Source organism: Ciconia boyciana, chromosome 30 (genome assembly GCF_034638445.1).
Source record: "Ciconia boyciana chromosome 30, ASM3463844v1, whole genome shotgun sequence".
Taxonomy (NCBI): domain Eukaryota; kingdom Metazoa; phylum Chordata; class Aves; order Ciconiiformes; family Ciconiidae; genus Ciconia; species Ciconia boyciana.
In genome coordinates, this window is record NC_132963.1 from 99,013 (window position 1) to 115,851 (window position 16,839).

General features: G+C 52.5%; 2 non-coding genes across 2 annotated transcripts; both read left to right on the forward strand.

Annotated features, from left to right (window-relative positions):
- The first annotated feature begins 15,225 nt into the window (after positions 1 to 15,225).
- Positions 15,226 to 15,298, forward strand: TRNAF-GAA (transfer RNA phenylalanine (anticodon GAA)). The gene has a single exon. It is a non-coding gene; the product is annotated as a tRNA-Phe (tRNA).
- A 1,469-nt stretch (positions 15,299 to 16,767) lies between these two features.
- TRNAA-UGC (transfer RNA alanine (anticodon UGC)) lies at positions 16,768 to 16,839 on the forward strand. The gene has a single exon. It is a non-coding gene; the product is annotated as a tRNA-Ala (tRNA).

Consider the following 16,839-nt stretch of genomic DNA (forward strand, 5'->3'; position numbering starts at 1 on the left):
TGATGGGGGATTGTCATGGGACAAGCTGGGTGTGGAGGGGAAATGGCTCTGTCGCCCCTTGCACCCTGCTGTGGGACTGGGAGCACTGAGCACCTCCTATGCGGGGCTCATTCAAGAACCCATGAGGCAAGTGTCCAGCCAAGCCGAAGCCGTGGGAACCACGGAGCTGGGACTGCACCGGGATCTGTGTCAGGACGGGAAGGAAACAGCCCCTGGCCCTGCTACAGACCCCACTGTGCTGGCAGCAGCAGCTGGGAAAAGGCTTTGGCCAGGGGAAGAGCTCCATCCCAGGAGTGCTGGCTCGCGCATGCGTCCCTGGAGACCCCCACGGTGAGTCCCTCGCAGGAGCTGGAGCTGGGACATGTCCCTGCCCCGCAGCAGCCACGCAGCCCCGAGGCTCAGCCGTGTCCCTGACCCTCAGTCTGTAAGCGAGGGGCCGTTATTCCCCGCGGGTGGATCGGGAGCTGGAGCCTGCAGGTGCACAAACCACAGCCCACGTGGCCTCGTAGCACTCGCCACGCTCCCCGCGCAGCGCCCGGGCAGGAAGTCTGTGGTTTCCTCCTGGCACCGTGCCCAGGCACATCCCTGTGGTGCCCCCGAGCCACCCCCACCACGACTGCCCCAGCCAGGGCTGCAGGGGCTGCTCCTTCGGCCTCGCAGACACGGGGCCGGGCAGATCCCGTCCCCCGTGATGCCCCTCTGCTACACACGACCGCTCCACACTGAGCCCATGGCTACGGGCTGCCATCGGTGACGTGACCTCACATCCCTCCGACTGCCATCGCTGTATGCTCAGGAGTTTTACTGACAGTGACCTCACACCCTCCTGCTTCTGCTGCTGCGTGCTCATGAGTTACACTGTCACACGCGTGTGTGTGCTGTGTACGGGCTTCTGCTGACGACGGTTCTTCCACAAAGCCATATTTGGGTGGGGTCTAACGATTATGTTGATGACATGAGGAGCACCCACACAAGCCATAGGCCTGCTCTTGGCCTAAAAGCTACTCCGGTACCAGGTGTCGCGGATGGAGTGAGAGTGCACTTCACTTGTAAGAGAGAAGTAAAAATATAGTTTATTGATACAGAATAGGGAGTTAACAAAGTTCAATGCGACAGTGGTTTAACAAGATTCGATGGCGAGGCACACTTGATTATTTACTGCATAAAGGACAGGGTCAGACAAAACTGTCAGGGAGACCCTCCCGTTGAGTCATGAGGTTCGGAAGGATCCCCTTGCTTTCTAAACTCCTTCTCAGAGAGGAGTCTAGGTGCGGCTAGATCCAGTCCTAGTCCTAGACTTGGTCAACGGTTTCTATCTAAAGGATTATATGTGCGCAATCAATCCTTTATATCACTTAGGTAAGATTTCAAAGTTTAGCATGCTATTAGTCACTTACTGAGGATGTGTTGCGGCAAGGAATCTCTCAACCTCGAGCAGTAACCTTGAGAGGCGTCCCTGCTCAAGGGGAGATCCTGGCGTGCAGCCCGCTGCCGTGCAGGAGAGCTCAAAGGGCTCTTGGGCTGCTCACTATTTATGGGGATAAGATGATTGAACCATAGTCATATTTGCATGCTGACCACAGGTTTTAATTTCTTCAGTGGGCGCATTGCACAATAGCCCTAGGCTATTGTGTTGTTATCTGTCTCCTGAATTCACTTTGAGCTGATGCAGCCATCGTGACCAGATGCATCCATTACAATCACCGCTGGTGGCTATCACCTAAGCAGGGTTACAGGAGATAAAGGTCGGGGGCAGGGGAAGCACACCATTACACCAGGGAAATCACAAGCTCGTACACAAGCCATGTGCATAGTCCTGGCCTATCCGCCCCTCAGCCGCAGGTGATGTCATAGCATCTAAACCTGCCAAGTGCCTGCGCCTGGCCTATCAGGTATTCAGACACCAATGACCTCACAAACATCTGCACAAGCTATTGGTCTGCTCCTAATCTATTATCTACTCAGGCACCAGTGACAACACAACAACTTCCACCACCCATGGGCCTGCTGCTGGCCTATCAGATACTAGGGCAGCAGTGACTTCACAAGCACCTACACAGCCCTCGTCCTGGCCTATCAGCTAATCAGTCACAAATGACCTTTCCAACACCTACGCAAGACAAATGCTTACTCCGGGCCTACCAGCTTCGCAGGCACCTGTGACCTCATCAAATCCAACACAAGACATGTTTCTCCTGGTCTACCAGTTACTCAGGCATCACCGACATCACAAAGACATTCACAAGCCATGTGCCAGCTCCTGGCCTATCATCTACTCAGACACCAGTGACCTCACAAGCACCTACACAATCCATAGGCCTGTTCCTGTCCTACTAGCTACTCAGGCATGAGTGACCTCATAAGCACAGACACCAGCCACGGGTTGGCTCCTGGCCTGTCAGGTATTCAGCCGAGAGTCAACTCACAGGTACGTATCTGCCTATTTGCCATGTACTTGCCGTTGAGGTACTCGGGCTCCGATGACCTCACAAGCACCTATACAAGCCATGTATCTGGTCCTGGCCTATCAGCTACTCAGCCAAGAGTGACATCACAAGTACATACCCAAGCTGTGTCTCTCCCTCTTGCCTATCAGCTGCTCAGGCACCAGGGACCCGACCACCACATATCCACCTCTTTGCTATCTGCTCACCTATGAGATACAACGGAACACGTGACCTCATAAGCTCCTACGCAAACCATCAGCCTACTCTTGGCCTATCAGTTGCTTAGGCAGCAGTGAACTCACAAGCATATACCTACCTATTTGCTATGTGCTCGTCTTTTGGGATGGCTCCAGCTGACAGCTAAACACCTAACCAGTCCCTCGCTCTCTCCCTCCCAGGAGGGCAGGGGAGACAACTGGAAGAGCAAAAGCAAGGAAAAAACCCACATGGGTCAAGATAAAGACAGTTTAATAAGTGGAGGGAAAAAAAAGACAAGGAAACAAGGCATGGAGAGGCAATCGCTCACACCAGCAGAGCGATGCCCAGCCAGTCTCTGAAGAATGGCTACTTTGTGGAAACTCCCCTCCAAGTTTTAGTACTTAACAAGGCACCGTATGGCCTGCAATATCTCTTTGGTCCGTTCGGGTTAGCTGTCCTGACTTTGTTCCATCTCGCCCACTCCCAGCCCTCTCGCTGTGGGGTCAGAATGAGAAACAGAGAAGGCCTTGATGCTATGCCAGCACAGATCAGCAATAGCTACAACAGCAGTGTGTTCTCAACACTGTTTAATAACACAGTGCAGCACCATAAGGGCTGCTATCAAGAAAATTCACTGCGTCCCAGCCAGACCCCGGACAATCTCCAGCCCTTATTCCATACCGTTTGCACCCTGCTCGCGTCCTGCAGTATTCAATGAATTTGCATCAACCACCGCCACGCCCTTTCCCATCCTTTGACATGACAGACACTGTACTGGGTTTGGCTGGTGTGGCTCAGGTGGACCTGGGCAAGTCCCAGCCCACTCCTGACTTCTCCCCTCACTCACTCAGATGGAGTTTTTGAAACATTTGATCAGGTCATCAACCTAAGGACAAGGAAAAACATGTAGCACCAGCCTGCACCCCACAATGGTCTTGCACGTAGCTGTGAGATCCCCCAAACCATGGGGAAAGTTCCCCACCACCACCCTTCTTAGTGTGACACCTCCAAATGCAGTTTGCAGTTCACAGGCCCATTGGCTGGTTTCTCTCATTCACGTGTTTGTTTTGGGGATCCCCTTCAGGCCTTTTTCTCTTTGTTCCCCTGAACATGTTCTTCTGAGGTTGGCATTTTGTCTGGTTTTCCATTTTCACATGGCCTGTGCCTTGCTGCCCCATGCAAAGCCCAGAGTCTGTCCCAGTAACCCTGCATGGCCGCCCTGCTGGGCTGGGCTGGGATGTGGGGGCCTCCCAGTCCAGCTCACAGGACTGGGCTCTTCTTTGCACGTGTCCGGATTTGTTATGAGGGCCCCTTGTAGGCCTCCTAGGAGAGGGCCACTGCCCACAGGCATGTTCCAGCTTGTCCATGCCCCAGCACCTGTTCGGCACCCCTCCGCCCTCTTGAAGCCCCCCCACCCCAGCCCTGTCAGGGCTTGTTCTGCAGCCTGGCAAAGTGGGGGACCCCGCCCTGGCCTTTTCCTTTTGTTTCTATTCACATTTAAACTGTAATTGCTCACTGCATTAGCTCTTATTGAAAAAGTTTTTTTCCATTTCATACCTATGTTTTTATGACTGTATATACTTACTTTCTGTAGCTTTATATATGTTTACACACATATATAAAGCTATACATAAATACATCTATAGGGGTATATATATAGAAATACTGTATTCTTAATACATATTTGTACACCTATTTATAAATATATCACAGAATCACAGAATCATATAGGTTGGAAAAAACCTTTCAGATCATCGAGTCCAACCGTAAACCTAAGACTACCAAGACCACCACTACACCATGTCCCTAAGCACCTCATCCAAACGGCTTTTAAATACCTCCAGGGATGGTCACTCAACCACTGCCCTGGGCAGCCTGTTCCAATGCTTGATAACCCTTTCAGTGAAGTAAAATTTCCTCATATCCAGTCTAAACCTCCCCTGGCGCAACTTGAGGCCATTTCCTCTCGTCCTATCACTTGTTACATGGGAGAAGAGACCGACCCCCACCTCTCTACAACCTCCTTTCAGGTCGTTGTAGAGAGCGATGAGGTCTCCCCTCAGCCTCCTTTTCTCCAGGCTAAACAACCCCAGGTCCCTCAGCCGCTCCCCATCAGCCTTGTGCTCCAGACCCTTCCCCACTTCGTTGCCCTCCTCTGGACACGCTCCAGCCCCTCAATGTCTCTCTTGTAGAGGGGGGCCCAACACTGAACACAGGATTCAAGGTGCGGCCTCACCAGTGCTGAGTACAGGGGCATGATCACTTCCCTACTCCTGCTGGCCACACTATTTCTGATACAAGCCAGGATGCCATTGGCTTTCTTGGCCACCTGGGCACACTGCTGGCTCATAATCAGCCGGCTGTCAACCAGCACCCCCAGGTCCTTCTCTGCCGGGCAGCTTTCCAGCCACTCTTCCCCAAGCCTGTAGCGTTGCATGGGGTTGCTGTGGCCCAAGTGCAGGACCTTGCACTTGGCCTTGTTGAACCTCATACAATTGACCTCGGCCCATCGATCCAGCCTGTCCAGGTCCCTCTGCAGAGCCTTCCTACCCTCAAGCAGATCAACACTCCCGCACAACTTGGTGTCATCTGCAAACTTACTGAGGGTGCACTCGATCCCTTCATCCAGATCATTGATAAAGATATTAAACAGGACTGGCCCCAACGCAGAGCCCTGGGGAACACCGCTTGTGACCGGCCGCCAACTGCAGTAAACTCCATTCACCACCACTCTTTGGGCTTGGCCATCCAGCCAGTTCTTTACTCAGGGACGAGTACACCCGTCCAAGCCATGAGCAGACAGTTTCTCCAGGAGAATGCTGTGGGAAACCGTGTCAAAGGCTTTACTGAAGTCTAGATAGACAACATCCACAGCCTTTCCCTCATCTACTAGGCGGGTCACCTTGTCGTAGAAGGAGATCAGGTTGGTCAAGCAGGACCTGTCTTTCCTGAACCCATGCTGGCTGGGCTTGATCCCTTGGTTATTTTCTACATGCCGTGTGATGGCACTCAGGATGATCTGCTCCATCAGCTTCCCCGGTACCGAGGTCAGGCTGTAGTTCCCCGGGTCCTCCTTCCGACCCTACTTGTAGATGGGCGTCACATTAGCTAGTCTCCAGTCAGCACGGACCTCCCCCGTTAGCCAGGATTGCTGGTAAATGATGGAAAGGGGCTTGGTGAGCACATCTGCCAGTTCCTTCAGTACTCTCGCGTGGATCTCATCACGCCCCATAGACTTGTGAGTGTCTAAGTGGTGCAGCAGGTCACTAACCATTTCCCCCTGGATTATGGGGGCTCCATTCTGGTCCCCGTTCCTATCTTCCAACTCTGGGGGCTGGGTACCCAGAGAACAATTGGCCCTGCTATTAAAGACTGAGGCAAAGAAGGTATTAAGTACCTCAGCCTTTTCCTCATCCTTGGTCACTGTGTTCCCTCCCCCATCTACTAGGGCCTGGAGATTCTCCTTAGCTCTGCTTTTGCTGCTAATGGATTTGAAGAAGTATTTTTTGTTGTCTTTTACAGCAGCAGCCAGATTGAGCTCTAGCTCAGCTTTGGCCCTTCTAATTTTCTCCCTGCACAGCCTTGCTATGCCTTTGTAGTCCTCCTGAGTTGCCTGCCCCTTCTTCCAGAGGTCGTAGACTCTCCTCTTTTTCCTGAGTTCGAGCCAGAGCTCTCTAGTCAGCCTGGCCGGTCTTCTTCCCCACTGGCTCGTCTTTCGGCACCTGGGGACAGCCCGCTCTTGTGCCTTTAGGACTTCCTCCTTAAAGAATGTCCAGCCTTCCTGGACTCCTTTGCCTATTAGGGCTGCCTCCCAGGGGACTCTCTCGACCAGTCTCCTAAACAGGCCAAAGTCTGGCCTCCAGAAGTCTAAGGTGGCAGTTATGCTGACCACACTCGCCGCTTTTCCATGTATCAAAATTCTATCATTTTGTGATCACTCTGCCCAAGACAGCCTCCAACCATCACATGGCTCACAAGTCCTTCTCTGTTCGTGAACAAGAGGTCCAGCGGGGCACCTTCCCTAGTTGGCTCCCTCACCAGCTGTGTCAGGAAGTTCTCTGCCACATGCTCCAGGAACCTCCTAGACTGTTTCCTCTCTGCTGTATTGTATTTCCAGCAGACATCCGGTAGGTTGAAGTCCCCCACAAGAACAAGGGCTAGCGATCGTGAGGCTTCTCCCAGCTGCTTATAGAATAGTTTGTCTGTCTCCTCATCCTGGTTGGGTGGTCTGTAACAGACTCCCACCACAATATCTGCCTTGTTGGCCTTCCCCCTGATTCTTACCCACAGACACTCCACCCTATCATCACCATCAGTGAGCTCTAAATTATCCAGACACTCCCTGACGTATAGGGCTACCCCACCGCCTCTCCTGCCTCGCCTATCCCTCCTGAAGAGTTTATAGCCACCTGTCGCCGCACTCCAGTTGTGCGAGTCATCCCACCATGTTTCCGTGATGGCAACCATATCATAGTTTTCCTGATGTACAATGGCTTCCAACTCCTCCTGCTTGTTGCCCATGCTGCGTGCATTGGTGTAGAGGCACTTCAGCTGGGCTGTCGTCCATGTCTCCTTTATAGAACACCCCTTGTGTGCTTTGAGGCGTTTCACTGGCATTTCCCTCTTGGCTCGTATTGCCTCAGTATCCCCTAGCTCAACTCTGTTCGACTTCGGCTGTGCCCCAGCGTACCCCGCACATCTCAGAGACGCCGGCCGAGTGCCCTCGCTGGCACCCGCTCCCTCTAACCGTGGCACGTCGTCCCTCAGCTTCCCTCGGGCAAGCCTGATACTATCCCCCTCCCCCTTCGAGTCTAGTTTAAAGCTCTGTGGATGAGCCCCGCAAGTTCCTGAGCAAAGATTCTCTTTCCCCTTTGAGAAAGATGAATCCCATCAGACGCCTGCAAACCTGGTGCTGTGTAGGCCATCCCGTTGTCAAAAAAACAAATCCATGGCAGTGACACCAGCCACGGAGCCATGAGTTAATAGATTGGGTGTCTCATTCCTTCTAGTGTCGCTGCCCACAACTGGAAGGAGAGAGGAGAAAATAACCTGGGCTCCAGAGTCTCTTACTAGCCGTAGATATTCGCAATAGATATCTGTCGCAATAGATATTCTATAAATATATAGATATCTATATGTATATCTAAATATATAGATATATATCGTGATAGATATCTATCGCGATATAAATTCTATAAATTTATCTATTTTTACATGTAAGCACTTCCTGGACCAAAGGAGCTGGGCAGCCAATCACAAAGCTGCCTGAGAATGATGGTGTCACGTAATGGCTGTCAGGCAATCACAATGCAGGATGAAAACACATGGGGAATGAGGCTGTCAGACCTAGCAGCCTCCCTGTATGTCGTGACAGGGGGCTTCCTTTGTGACGTGTCCCTGGGAACAGTGGGACAGGTGGCCAGTCCTGCCGGCCAGTCAGAGGGGCTGAGAACACGCAAGTCTGACGGTGTTGTGAAATGGCCATTAGCCAATCACAGAGCAGTGTGATATGTAACAAAATGGCAGGTCACTGCCATGGAATGGCGGCACCCTGTCATAAAATGGTGGCCAAAACAAAATGGCAGCCCTTGCGTATATAGGCGAAGGGTCTTCTGGGTGTGATGCACTTCTGGGTAACCGGAAGGGGTGGCCGGTCCTGCCAGCCAATCACAACAGAGCACATGGCCGGGAGAGGAGAGTGGCTTCCAGGGCAAATGGCCCCTGCGGCTGCTGGGAGGGGGCGGGACTTCCACCAGAAGCTGCTGGGCGGGGCACCTGCGCATTGTGTCTCCCGTAGCAGTGGTGCCTGTGCTCCTGGCGTGTTCCAGGGCAGGGATCCCAACGCGCACCAGGAAGGCACGTGGGGAGGTGAAAATGCTCCTCTTGAGCCGTGGTCAGAGAAGGGGTCAATGTGCTGCCAGAGCTTCCAGGTCTGTGCCTGACGTAAGAACTTTCCCACCCTCAAGCCTGCCCACGCTTCTCACAACCAACCAACCAACCCATAAGCCTCAAAACATCATATTTGCAACTTCATGGCAGGCAGGCAATGGCCCCAGTGTTTGGAAAATAGGGAAACATCACACCATTTTTAAAAAGGGTAAAAAGGAGGACTCTGGGAACTACTCGACAGCCAACCTCACCTCCGTGCCCAGTAAGATAATGGAACAGAATGTCCTGGAAGCCGTGTTGAAACAAATGGAAGATATGTTAAAAGAAATGGAAGACAGGGAGGTGATGAGAGAAAGCAAGCATGGCTTCACCAAGGACAAATTGTGCCTGACGGATGTAGTGGCCTTCTGTGATGGAGTAACTGCGTCAGTGGAGAAGGGAAGAGCTGCAAGTGTCATCTACCTAAACTTCTGTAAGGCCTTTCAGAGGGTGCCCCAAGCATTCTTGCCTCTAAATTGGACAGCTATGGGATTGACAGGTGGAGTATTCCATGGATAAGGAACTGTCAGGATGGCCGCATCCAAAGAGTTACAGTCAATGAACTCAGTGTCCCAGTGGAAACCAGTAACGAGTGGTGTCCCTCAAGGGCCCCTGCTGGGAGCAGTACTGTTTAATATCTTCATCGGTGACATAGGCAGTGGCATTGAGTGCACCCTCAGCAAGTTTGCAGATGACACCAAGCTGAGCGGTACAGTTGATACTCTAGAGAGAAGGGATGCCCTCCAGAGGGACCTTGACAGGCTGCAGGAGTAGGCCCATGTGAACCTCATTGAGGTCAACAAGGCCCAGTGCAAGGTCCTGCACTGGGGTGGGGCAATCCCCAGACTCATGACAGACTGCGGGATGAAGGGATTGAGAGCAGCCCTGCAGAGGAGGACTTGGGGGTACTGCTGGGTGAGAAATTGGACATGAGGCGTCAGTGTGTGCTTGCAGCCCAGAAAGCCAAGCGTATCCTGGGCTGCATGAAAAGAAGCGTGGCCAGCAGGTGGAGGGAGGTGACTCTCCCCCTCTACTCTGCTCTTGTGAGACCCCACCTGGAGTACTGCATCCAGCTCTGGGGTCCCCACCACAAGAAAGACGTGGACCTGTTAGAGCAGGTGAAGAGGAGGGCCACAAAAATGATGCGAGAGCTGGAAAACCTCTCCTGTGAAGAAAGGCTGAGAGAGTTGGGGTTGTTCAGCCTGGAGAAGAGAAGGCTTTTAGGAGACCTTCTTGTGGCCTTTCAATATATAAAGGGGGCTTATAAGAAAGACGGAGAGAGACTTTTACCAAGGCCTGTAGTGACAGGATGTTGCGTTAAGAGTTACTGGCACATAGGAGTCCGAGGAGTGGCTGAGGGGGGGAACCCTCCCGTTGAGTCACGAGGTTCAGACAGGACCCCCTTGCTTTCTAAACTCCTTCTCAGAGAGGAGTCTAGATGCGGCTAAGTCCAGTCCTAGTCTCAGACTTGGTCAACGGTTATTTTCTAAGGACTGTATATGCAGCCATTCATCAGCGTAAAGGCAACAGCATTAATTTAAACGCGCTGCACCCCCAGTCAAGTCGTGTTGCATAAACGATCATGGCCACACTTAAAGAGTCTGGTCGTGTTCAATAACTACCACGGCTAAATTAATAAAGAGTGCAGTTTATTAGAGCAACAGATACACAGATTCTTTGGATTACCGCTGATAAATTCACTGTCTGCAAAGCACGTGCAAATACCAAGAGTATGAGTGACAGTGCCGGCTATAAACGCGTTAAAGATGATAAAGCAACTCTAGAGAGATTTCTAAGATTCCCGGGGAGGCACTTGGTATAAATCAAGTGTTTGGATCTTACCCAAAGGCGTCCCGATGGAGGGGAAGAGAGGCTCAGCCCGTCGCCTCATCCCAGACATCAGAGTGGTACGCGATGGTGTCTTCCCTAACATTCGCTTTCTCTTAAGCCATTTTATACTATCTTTCACCTTTCAGGTGGAGCTTGAGTGACTCTAGTCATACATTTGTTTAGGATTGGAGTAAAGTTTTCTCACTTTGCTTTTAAAGGTATAGGGTAGGAAAAATTCAAAGCGCAAGCTGAGTGAGGGGTGGTCGCACCTTGGAGGCGGGTAGCTTTTGGGACGGAGGTGTGTTTTGGTATTATAATGATGTTATAATGAACAAAGGTCATCAAAGGACAGCATTTTGTCAGAAACATGACAGACTGTTGGCCCAGGACAGCAAATGTGCAGCTTACTGGTCACACACAATACCTTTGAGTTCCCATTTCATTGCAGAGCCTGGCCGTGGCGTCTCCACACCGCTCCACCCTCTGAACAGGACCTTCTTAGAGTCAGTACACCAAGCTCCCCTGGCGTCACCGACGTCTAAGGTTACAGGCCTAGGGAACTGCCATGGAATGGCCTTGCATGTCAGCCGCATTCCACCCGGGAATCTTCTTCAATGCTGTGCCTTACCTAAAAGTGTGAATATAAGTTTAATTTCTCAGTCACCTCCATCAATTATCCCACACCGGACAAGGGGCAAGGGGATCAAACTGAAAGAGGGTAGATCTAGACAGGATGTAAGGAAGAAATGTTTTACAATGAGGGTGGTGAGACACTGGAGGGGGCACAGCTGGGACAGCTGACCCCAGCTGACCAAAGGGATATTCCATACCATATGACGTCATGATCAGCAGTAAAACCTGGGGGAAAAAGCAGAAAGGGGGGGACTTTTGGGGCTAGGGCATTTGTCTTCCCAAGTAACCGTTACGTGTGATGGAGCCCTGCTTTCCTGGAGATGGCTGAACATCCGCCTGCCATTGGCAAGTAGTGAAGGAATTCCTTGTTTTGCTTTGCTTGCGTGCACGGCTTTTGCTGTACCTATGAAACTGTCTTTATCTCAACCCACGAGTTTTCTCACTTTTACCCCTCTGATTCTCTCCCCCATCCCACCAGGGAGGAGTGAGCGAGCGGCTGCGGTCAGCCCTGGGGAACATGCTGCAACATCCCCTGAAGTAATCACCAACAGCGGAGAGCGTCTGATTCCAGCAGCATGGTTTGTCCTAGCAGAGTGTGGTTCTCTATGACAGGTGTCAGTGTTCCCCTCTGGACACCGATATTCTTGTCCCATAACAAAAAGAACACACAGACAGGGACAGGGAGGGGGTTGGCTTCCCTTGTGCAGGGCAGGGATTCAGCTGAGGCAATGCAGGCGTCTCATCTGCAGCCGAGGAAGCCCTCGGGCTGAAGCAGGATTCAGCTCCCCTCTGACTTCACAGACCCAGAGGAGCTGGGAATTCTCCTGGCTCAGTTCAGGTGTGCACAAAAGAGTTGGCAGCGTGTGAGCCCCTTACCTTTATTGAGCAGGGACTCAGGTGCTCACATACAGATCCTTTGTGATGACGGAGGTGCCAGAGGTGGTCCAAGACCTGTGCAAGGGCTTGCAAGCCCTGATGGAAAATCTCTGAGAATACCCACCTCCTTCCTGAGCATCAGCTGAGGGCCAGAGGGGGAATGGGGATCTCCTTGGCCACCCACAATGACCCCAGACATTTAGGGAACCTGAATGTGCCTTGTAAAGTATCTCCCTGAGCTCATCAAAGCGAGGAGTGCCTGCCCCAGAAGGAGACCCAGGTCTCTCTCTCTCCAATGGACTCACTAAAGCTCCAGTCACTATAAAGCTAAGACACATCCACATCCCTGCACTGAAGACTTTTCTTTCAGAGCTCTCCTTTTAATGCCATTAAAAAAAGACAAAAAAAAGCCTCTAGTGCCATGCCAGGTGCCTGGGTGCCAAACGCAACTCCACTCAGTAGGCAAACACAGCACCGAACGTGCAGGAAAGCTGTGCCCTGTTAGAGCTGGTGTGGGGCAGACACCCAGGGCCTCCCAAAGGGGTCCAGTGACTGTGTGCCACTACCTGAATGACAACACCATGGCACTGCTGCAAGGTCCATGGCATCTACAGCTGGGGTGATGCAGGGCTGGGAGGCAGATCACAACCAGGGTGCCCTGCCCTGTACCTGTGTTCTCAGCCCTTGACTATTCTCCTCTCTCTGAACCTCTACTCACCTGCCTCATGCTAAGAAAAGGGAAGTTGATAATAACAGACTCATAGACTGGCTGTGGTTGGAAAGGAGCCTTTAAAGCTCATCTAGTACAACCCCCCTGCCATGGGCAGGGACGTCTTTCACTAGGTCAGGTTGCTCAAAGCCCCATCCAACCCGACCTTGAACACTTCCAGGGATGGGGCATCCACAAGTTCTCTGGGCAACCTGTTCCAGTGTCTCACCACCCTCGCCATAAAAAATCTCTTCCAATAGCCAAACTAAATTTACTCTCTTTTAAAAAACATTATCCCTTGTCCTATCACTACAGGCCCTGGTAAAAAGTCTCTCTCCATCTTCCTACAAGCCTTCTAGATATGTTGTATGGCTACAAGAAGGTCTCCTGTCATGGATCCTGATTTAGAATCCTGCCGACTACAGCAATTTGTCACGGATGGGTGATTTAGACCTCTTAAAGAACCACCGCCAAAGGTATCAGCAGAAGTGGTTTTCTTGAAACTTAACAAAGTTCAAGGCCAAGCTGCACTCCATTACTTACTGCACAAAGGATATAACAATGATTCAAAGTTACCAGTACAGAATCAAAGTTACCAATGCAAAAATGGAAGTTACCAAGACAAAATCTTAGTGCACTATAATACAAGGTTATGCGCGATACTGGTCACTTATCAAAGACCTGCATTTGGTAAAAGATCTGTCAGCCTTGAGGAGTAACCCTGAGAGGCGTCCCAGCTCAAGGGGAGATCACTGCCGTGCAGCCAGCTGCTTAGCAGGGAGAGCTGAAGGAAGGCTCACTGAGGCTGACATAGTTATGGAATAAAGTGGTTGGCTTGTAGTTAAAGTGCATGCGATGGAGAAGGGATGCCTGAGATTCCTTGTACCCACAACTTTCTCTGTTCCTTGACAAATGAGTCTTGGAAGAATCACCTGCTATTCATGTGTTAATCGCATGCTCAGCGTTCCAGTTTCCAAGGCCATATGCATCAGTTCTCACCATGTCACTCTCTTTCTGTGTGGGTTTCCAGAGAAGAGGTTGGAACTAGAGAAGTTCTTGGCCCAGTTACGGCTCAGGCCTTTACCTCCTTTGGAGCCTGAACCAAACTACCACTAGTTTGGTCAAGGAGTTGAGTGCATCCGTCACAGGGACTCGGCTCCTTCCTGTGCCTGCCACAAACCCACAGCTGGTGGATTCCACTTGCCTGAGTTCAGGTGTGCACACAATACAGTCCTCCAAAGACTGGAGGAAATCAAATGTCCCTCCTGTCTTCAAGAAGGGCAGGAAGGAGGAGCTGGGGAACTACAGGCCAGTCAGCCTCACCTCTCTCCCTAGGAAGGTGATGGAGCAGTGAATCCTGGAGACTATTTCCAGGCACATTGAACTGGTATGGCTGGCATGTAGATAACTTTCTTCATAGCAGCCCGTATAGTGCTGTGTTGGGATTGTGACCAAACCAGTGTTGACAACACAGCAATGTTGTAGCTATTGCTGAACCGTGTTTGCCCAGCCTCAAGGCCTTCCCTGTTTCTCTCTCTTCCTCCTCAGCGAGTAAATGATATTTGTTGAGGAGGGAAGAGCAGGGGACGTCATTTAGTAAGTCAAAGATTTACACTGTGTATTGGTGTCCATGTCCAGGTTTTGGTAGTGGGAGGGCTGCAGGGGTGGCCTCTGTGAGAGGAGACTAGGGGCTGCCTCCATGCCAGACAGAGCTGGTTCCACCCGGCTCCACAATGGAACCACCGCTAGCCAAAATCAACGAAGCTGGTGGAAACGGCTGTGAAAGTGTATTTAAGAAAGAATACAACTGCTAGAGTGTGAGAGGAGATAGGAAAAAAACAGTGTGAGAAACAGCCCTGCAAACTCCAAGGTTGGTGAAGAAGGAGGGAGAGGAGGTGCTTCAGGCAGCAGAGCAGATAGTTCCCTGCAGCCCATGGAGAGGACCACAGCAGAGCAGGTATTTCCCTGCAGCCCATGGAGGAGACCAGAGTGGAGAAGGTAAGCCCTGCAGTCCAGAGAAGACCCAACACTGGAGATGCTGGGTATTTCCTGAAGGAATGGTGGCTTGAGGAGAGCCCATGCTGGAGCAGGTTTGTCTTGAAGGACTGTAGCCCAGAAGAGGGACCCCACGGGAAAAGTGTTAGAAGGAAGGAGAAGCAGAGAGGAACTGTTATGGGCTGACCACAACTCCATTCCCCATCCCGAAGCACTGCTCAAGGGTAGAAGAGTAGGGAAGGAAGGAGGGAAGTTGAGCTGGGAAAAAAGAGTCGGGGGAGGCCTTCCATGGGGAAGGAGATAAGGTCTTCCAGCAGCCCCACGCTTCTTCCACCCTCAGCCTTTGCAGTTGCACGTGCCTGGCCTGTCTACCTGCCTTTGCCACTGCCACATTTGTACAAGGCCCACACACATCTTGGCACGCCCAGTGCAAGCTGGCCTGCCCCAAACCTGGAGCCCACCTGGGCTTGGAGGCAGGGAGGGGCCAGGTCCCCTGTGCCTGAGGCTGGGCACAGCTTTTCCCTGGGAACCTCCCTGAGGAGCGCTCCTCGTGTGTGTCAGCCTGTGTCCTGGCACGGGTGGCAAAGGGACAAAGGCTGCTGCAGCAGGGCTGAAGTAGCTCAGCTGGGAGAGCGTTAGACTGAAGATCTAAAGGTCCCTGGTTCAACCCCGGGCTTCAGCAATGATTTTCTCCCTCAGATTTTTGCAGAGCCCATCTGCCTTCTTCCAGCCTGCCCCAGCCCTGCTTGCTCCTTCACCTCCTGCCAGAGCACTGTCCCTGCTCTGTAGCTGCAGATCTGTGGCTTAGAAGGAGCCTTCTTCCAGCACCACAAGTGCCCAGCCTCCCCCACGGCAGGACTCTCCATTCAGTGCTCCTCTGGGGTGCTCTCCAGCTGCCCCTCCTTCCCCGCTCCACAGAGAAAGGCACAGACTGGACTATAGTCCCACGGCAATGTGCACATCCTAGCCACCTGCAGATCTGCTGCCTCAGCCGGTTCCCCAGGGATGCTTCTCCAGAGAAGTTTGGCTTTTGTTGTGACTGACCCCAACTGAGAGGATGGGGAGAGGGAGAGACTGTCTATCCAAGCAAGGTTAGTGTCTTGCCAGCTTTTAGCATGAGCTTGAAAATGCTTGGCTGCAAGGGACAGTGCCTGCAGGACTATCACTGCTCCAAAAGAGTCCTTCTAGGTCTTTCTTGAGCGAGAACGGGAGAGTCATTGCTGAGGATGGGCTTTGGAGCCATGTGTGCAAAGCAGAATAGATGAGCAGTCCATCCCCTTACCTGCACTCAACCACTCCAGAAGTTCACCATGACTGTGGTTTGGTTTTGATTCCCCCAGACCCTCTCTGCCAGGCAGGGGCTCAGCGGGGAAAAATCCAAGGCATTGGGCAGCACAATGGCCCCAGCTGCACCACCACGAGAAGAGCATCCCTGAGTGTGGTCAAACCATCGGCCTTTCAGTTAGGAGCTGACCATGCTCACCCACCCTGCCACAGAGACCCCAGCCAGGGCTGTTCCAGGGCACTGCTTTGCCCTCAGGACAGTCCTCAGTGCTGACGGAATGGGAAGGTCCCTGAGCCCAACCCACATCCCCAGCCCCATGGAGACAGAAGCTTGCCCTTCTCCGCATGTCCAGGGATGCCGGGGGGCAGAGTGGTGCACGGGGAGGCCTGGTGCCTGGATGAGGGGGAGGTTTCTGCTCCTCTCCATCACACACCCTGGGGTGCCATCAGAGCCTGGGGGTACCTCACCCCAGGGAGGGCATTTCCCTCACCCTGTTGCTCTGCTCCTGCTGTGGAGCTGGGGACAGATGTGGCACAGAGGGGTGTTGCCCTGGGTGGCAGAGGAGGCTCAGGGGTTTTCTCGTCTCCATTGACCCCAGGGTGGTCCAGAGCATGGGAGAAGTGCCTGCAGCAAGAGCCTCCTCCTGCCCCATTGCCCTGCACAGACGTTGAAGGGGCAGTGGTCTGCAGTGCAGCCCTGTGCCAGGATCAGGCCCCAGTGGAGAGGCAATCCGGACCTCCCCCATCTCAGAGGGGTTCAAATGCTGTTTTCTGCTGAGGGTCCCTGGGCACCCAGGGGACAACAGGGCTGTGCTTGTCATAGTCACGTCACGGGAGAAGAGTGTCTCTCCTGCTGGCAGGTGTCAAGGGGATGTAGCTCAGTGGCAGAGCACCTGCTTTGCATGTGGGAGGCCCTGGGTTCAATCCCCAGCATCTCCA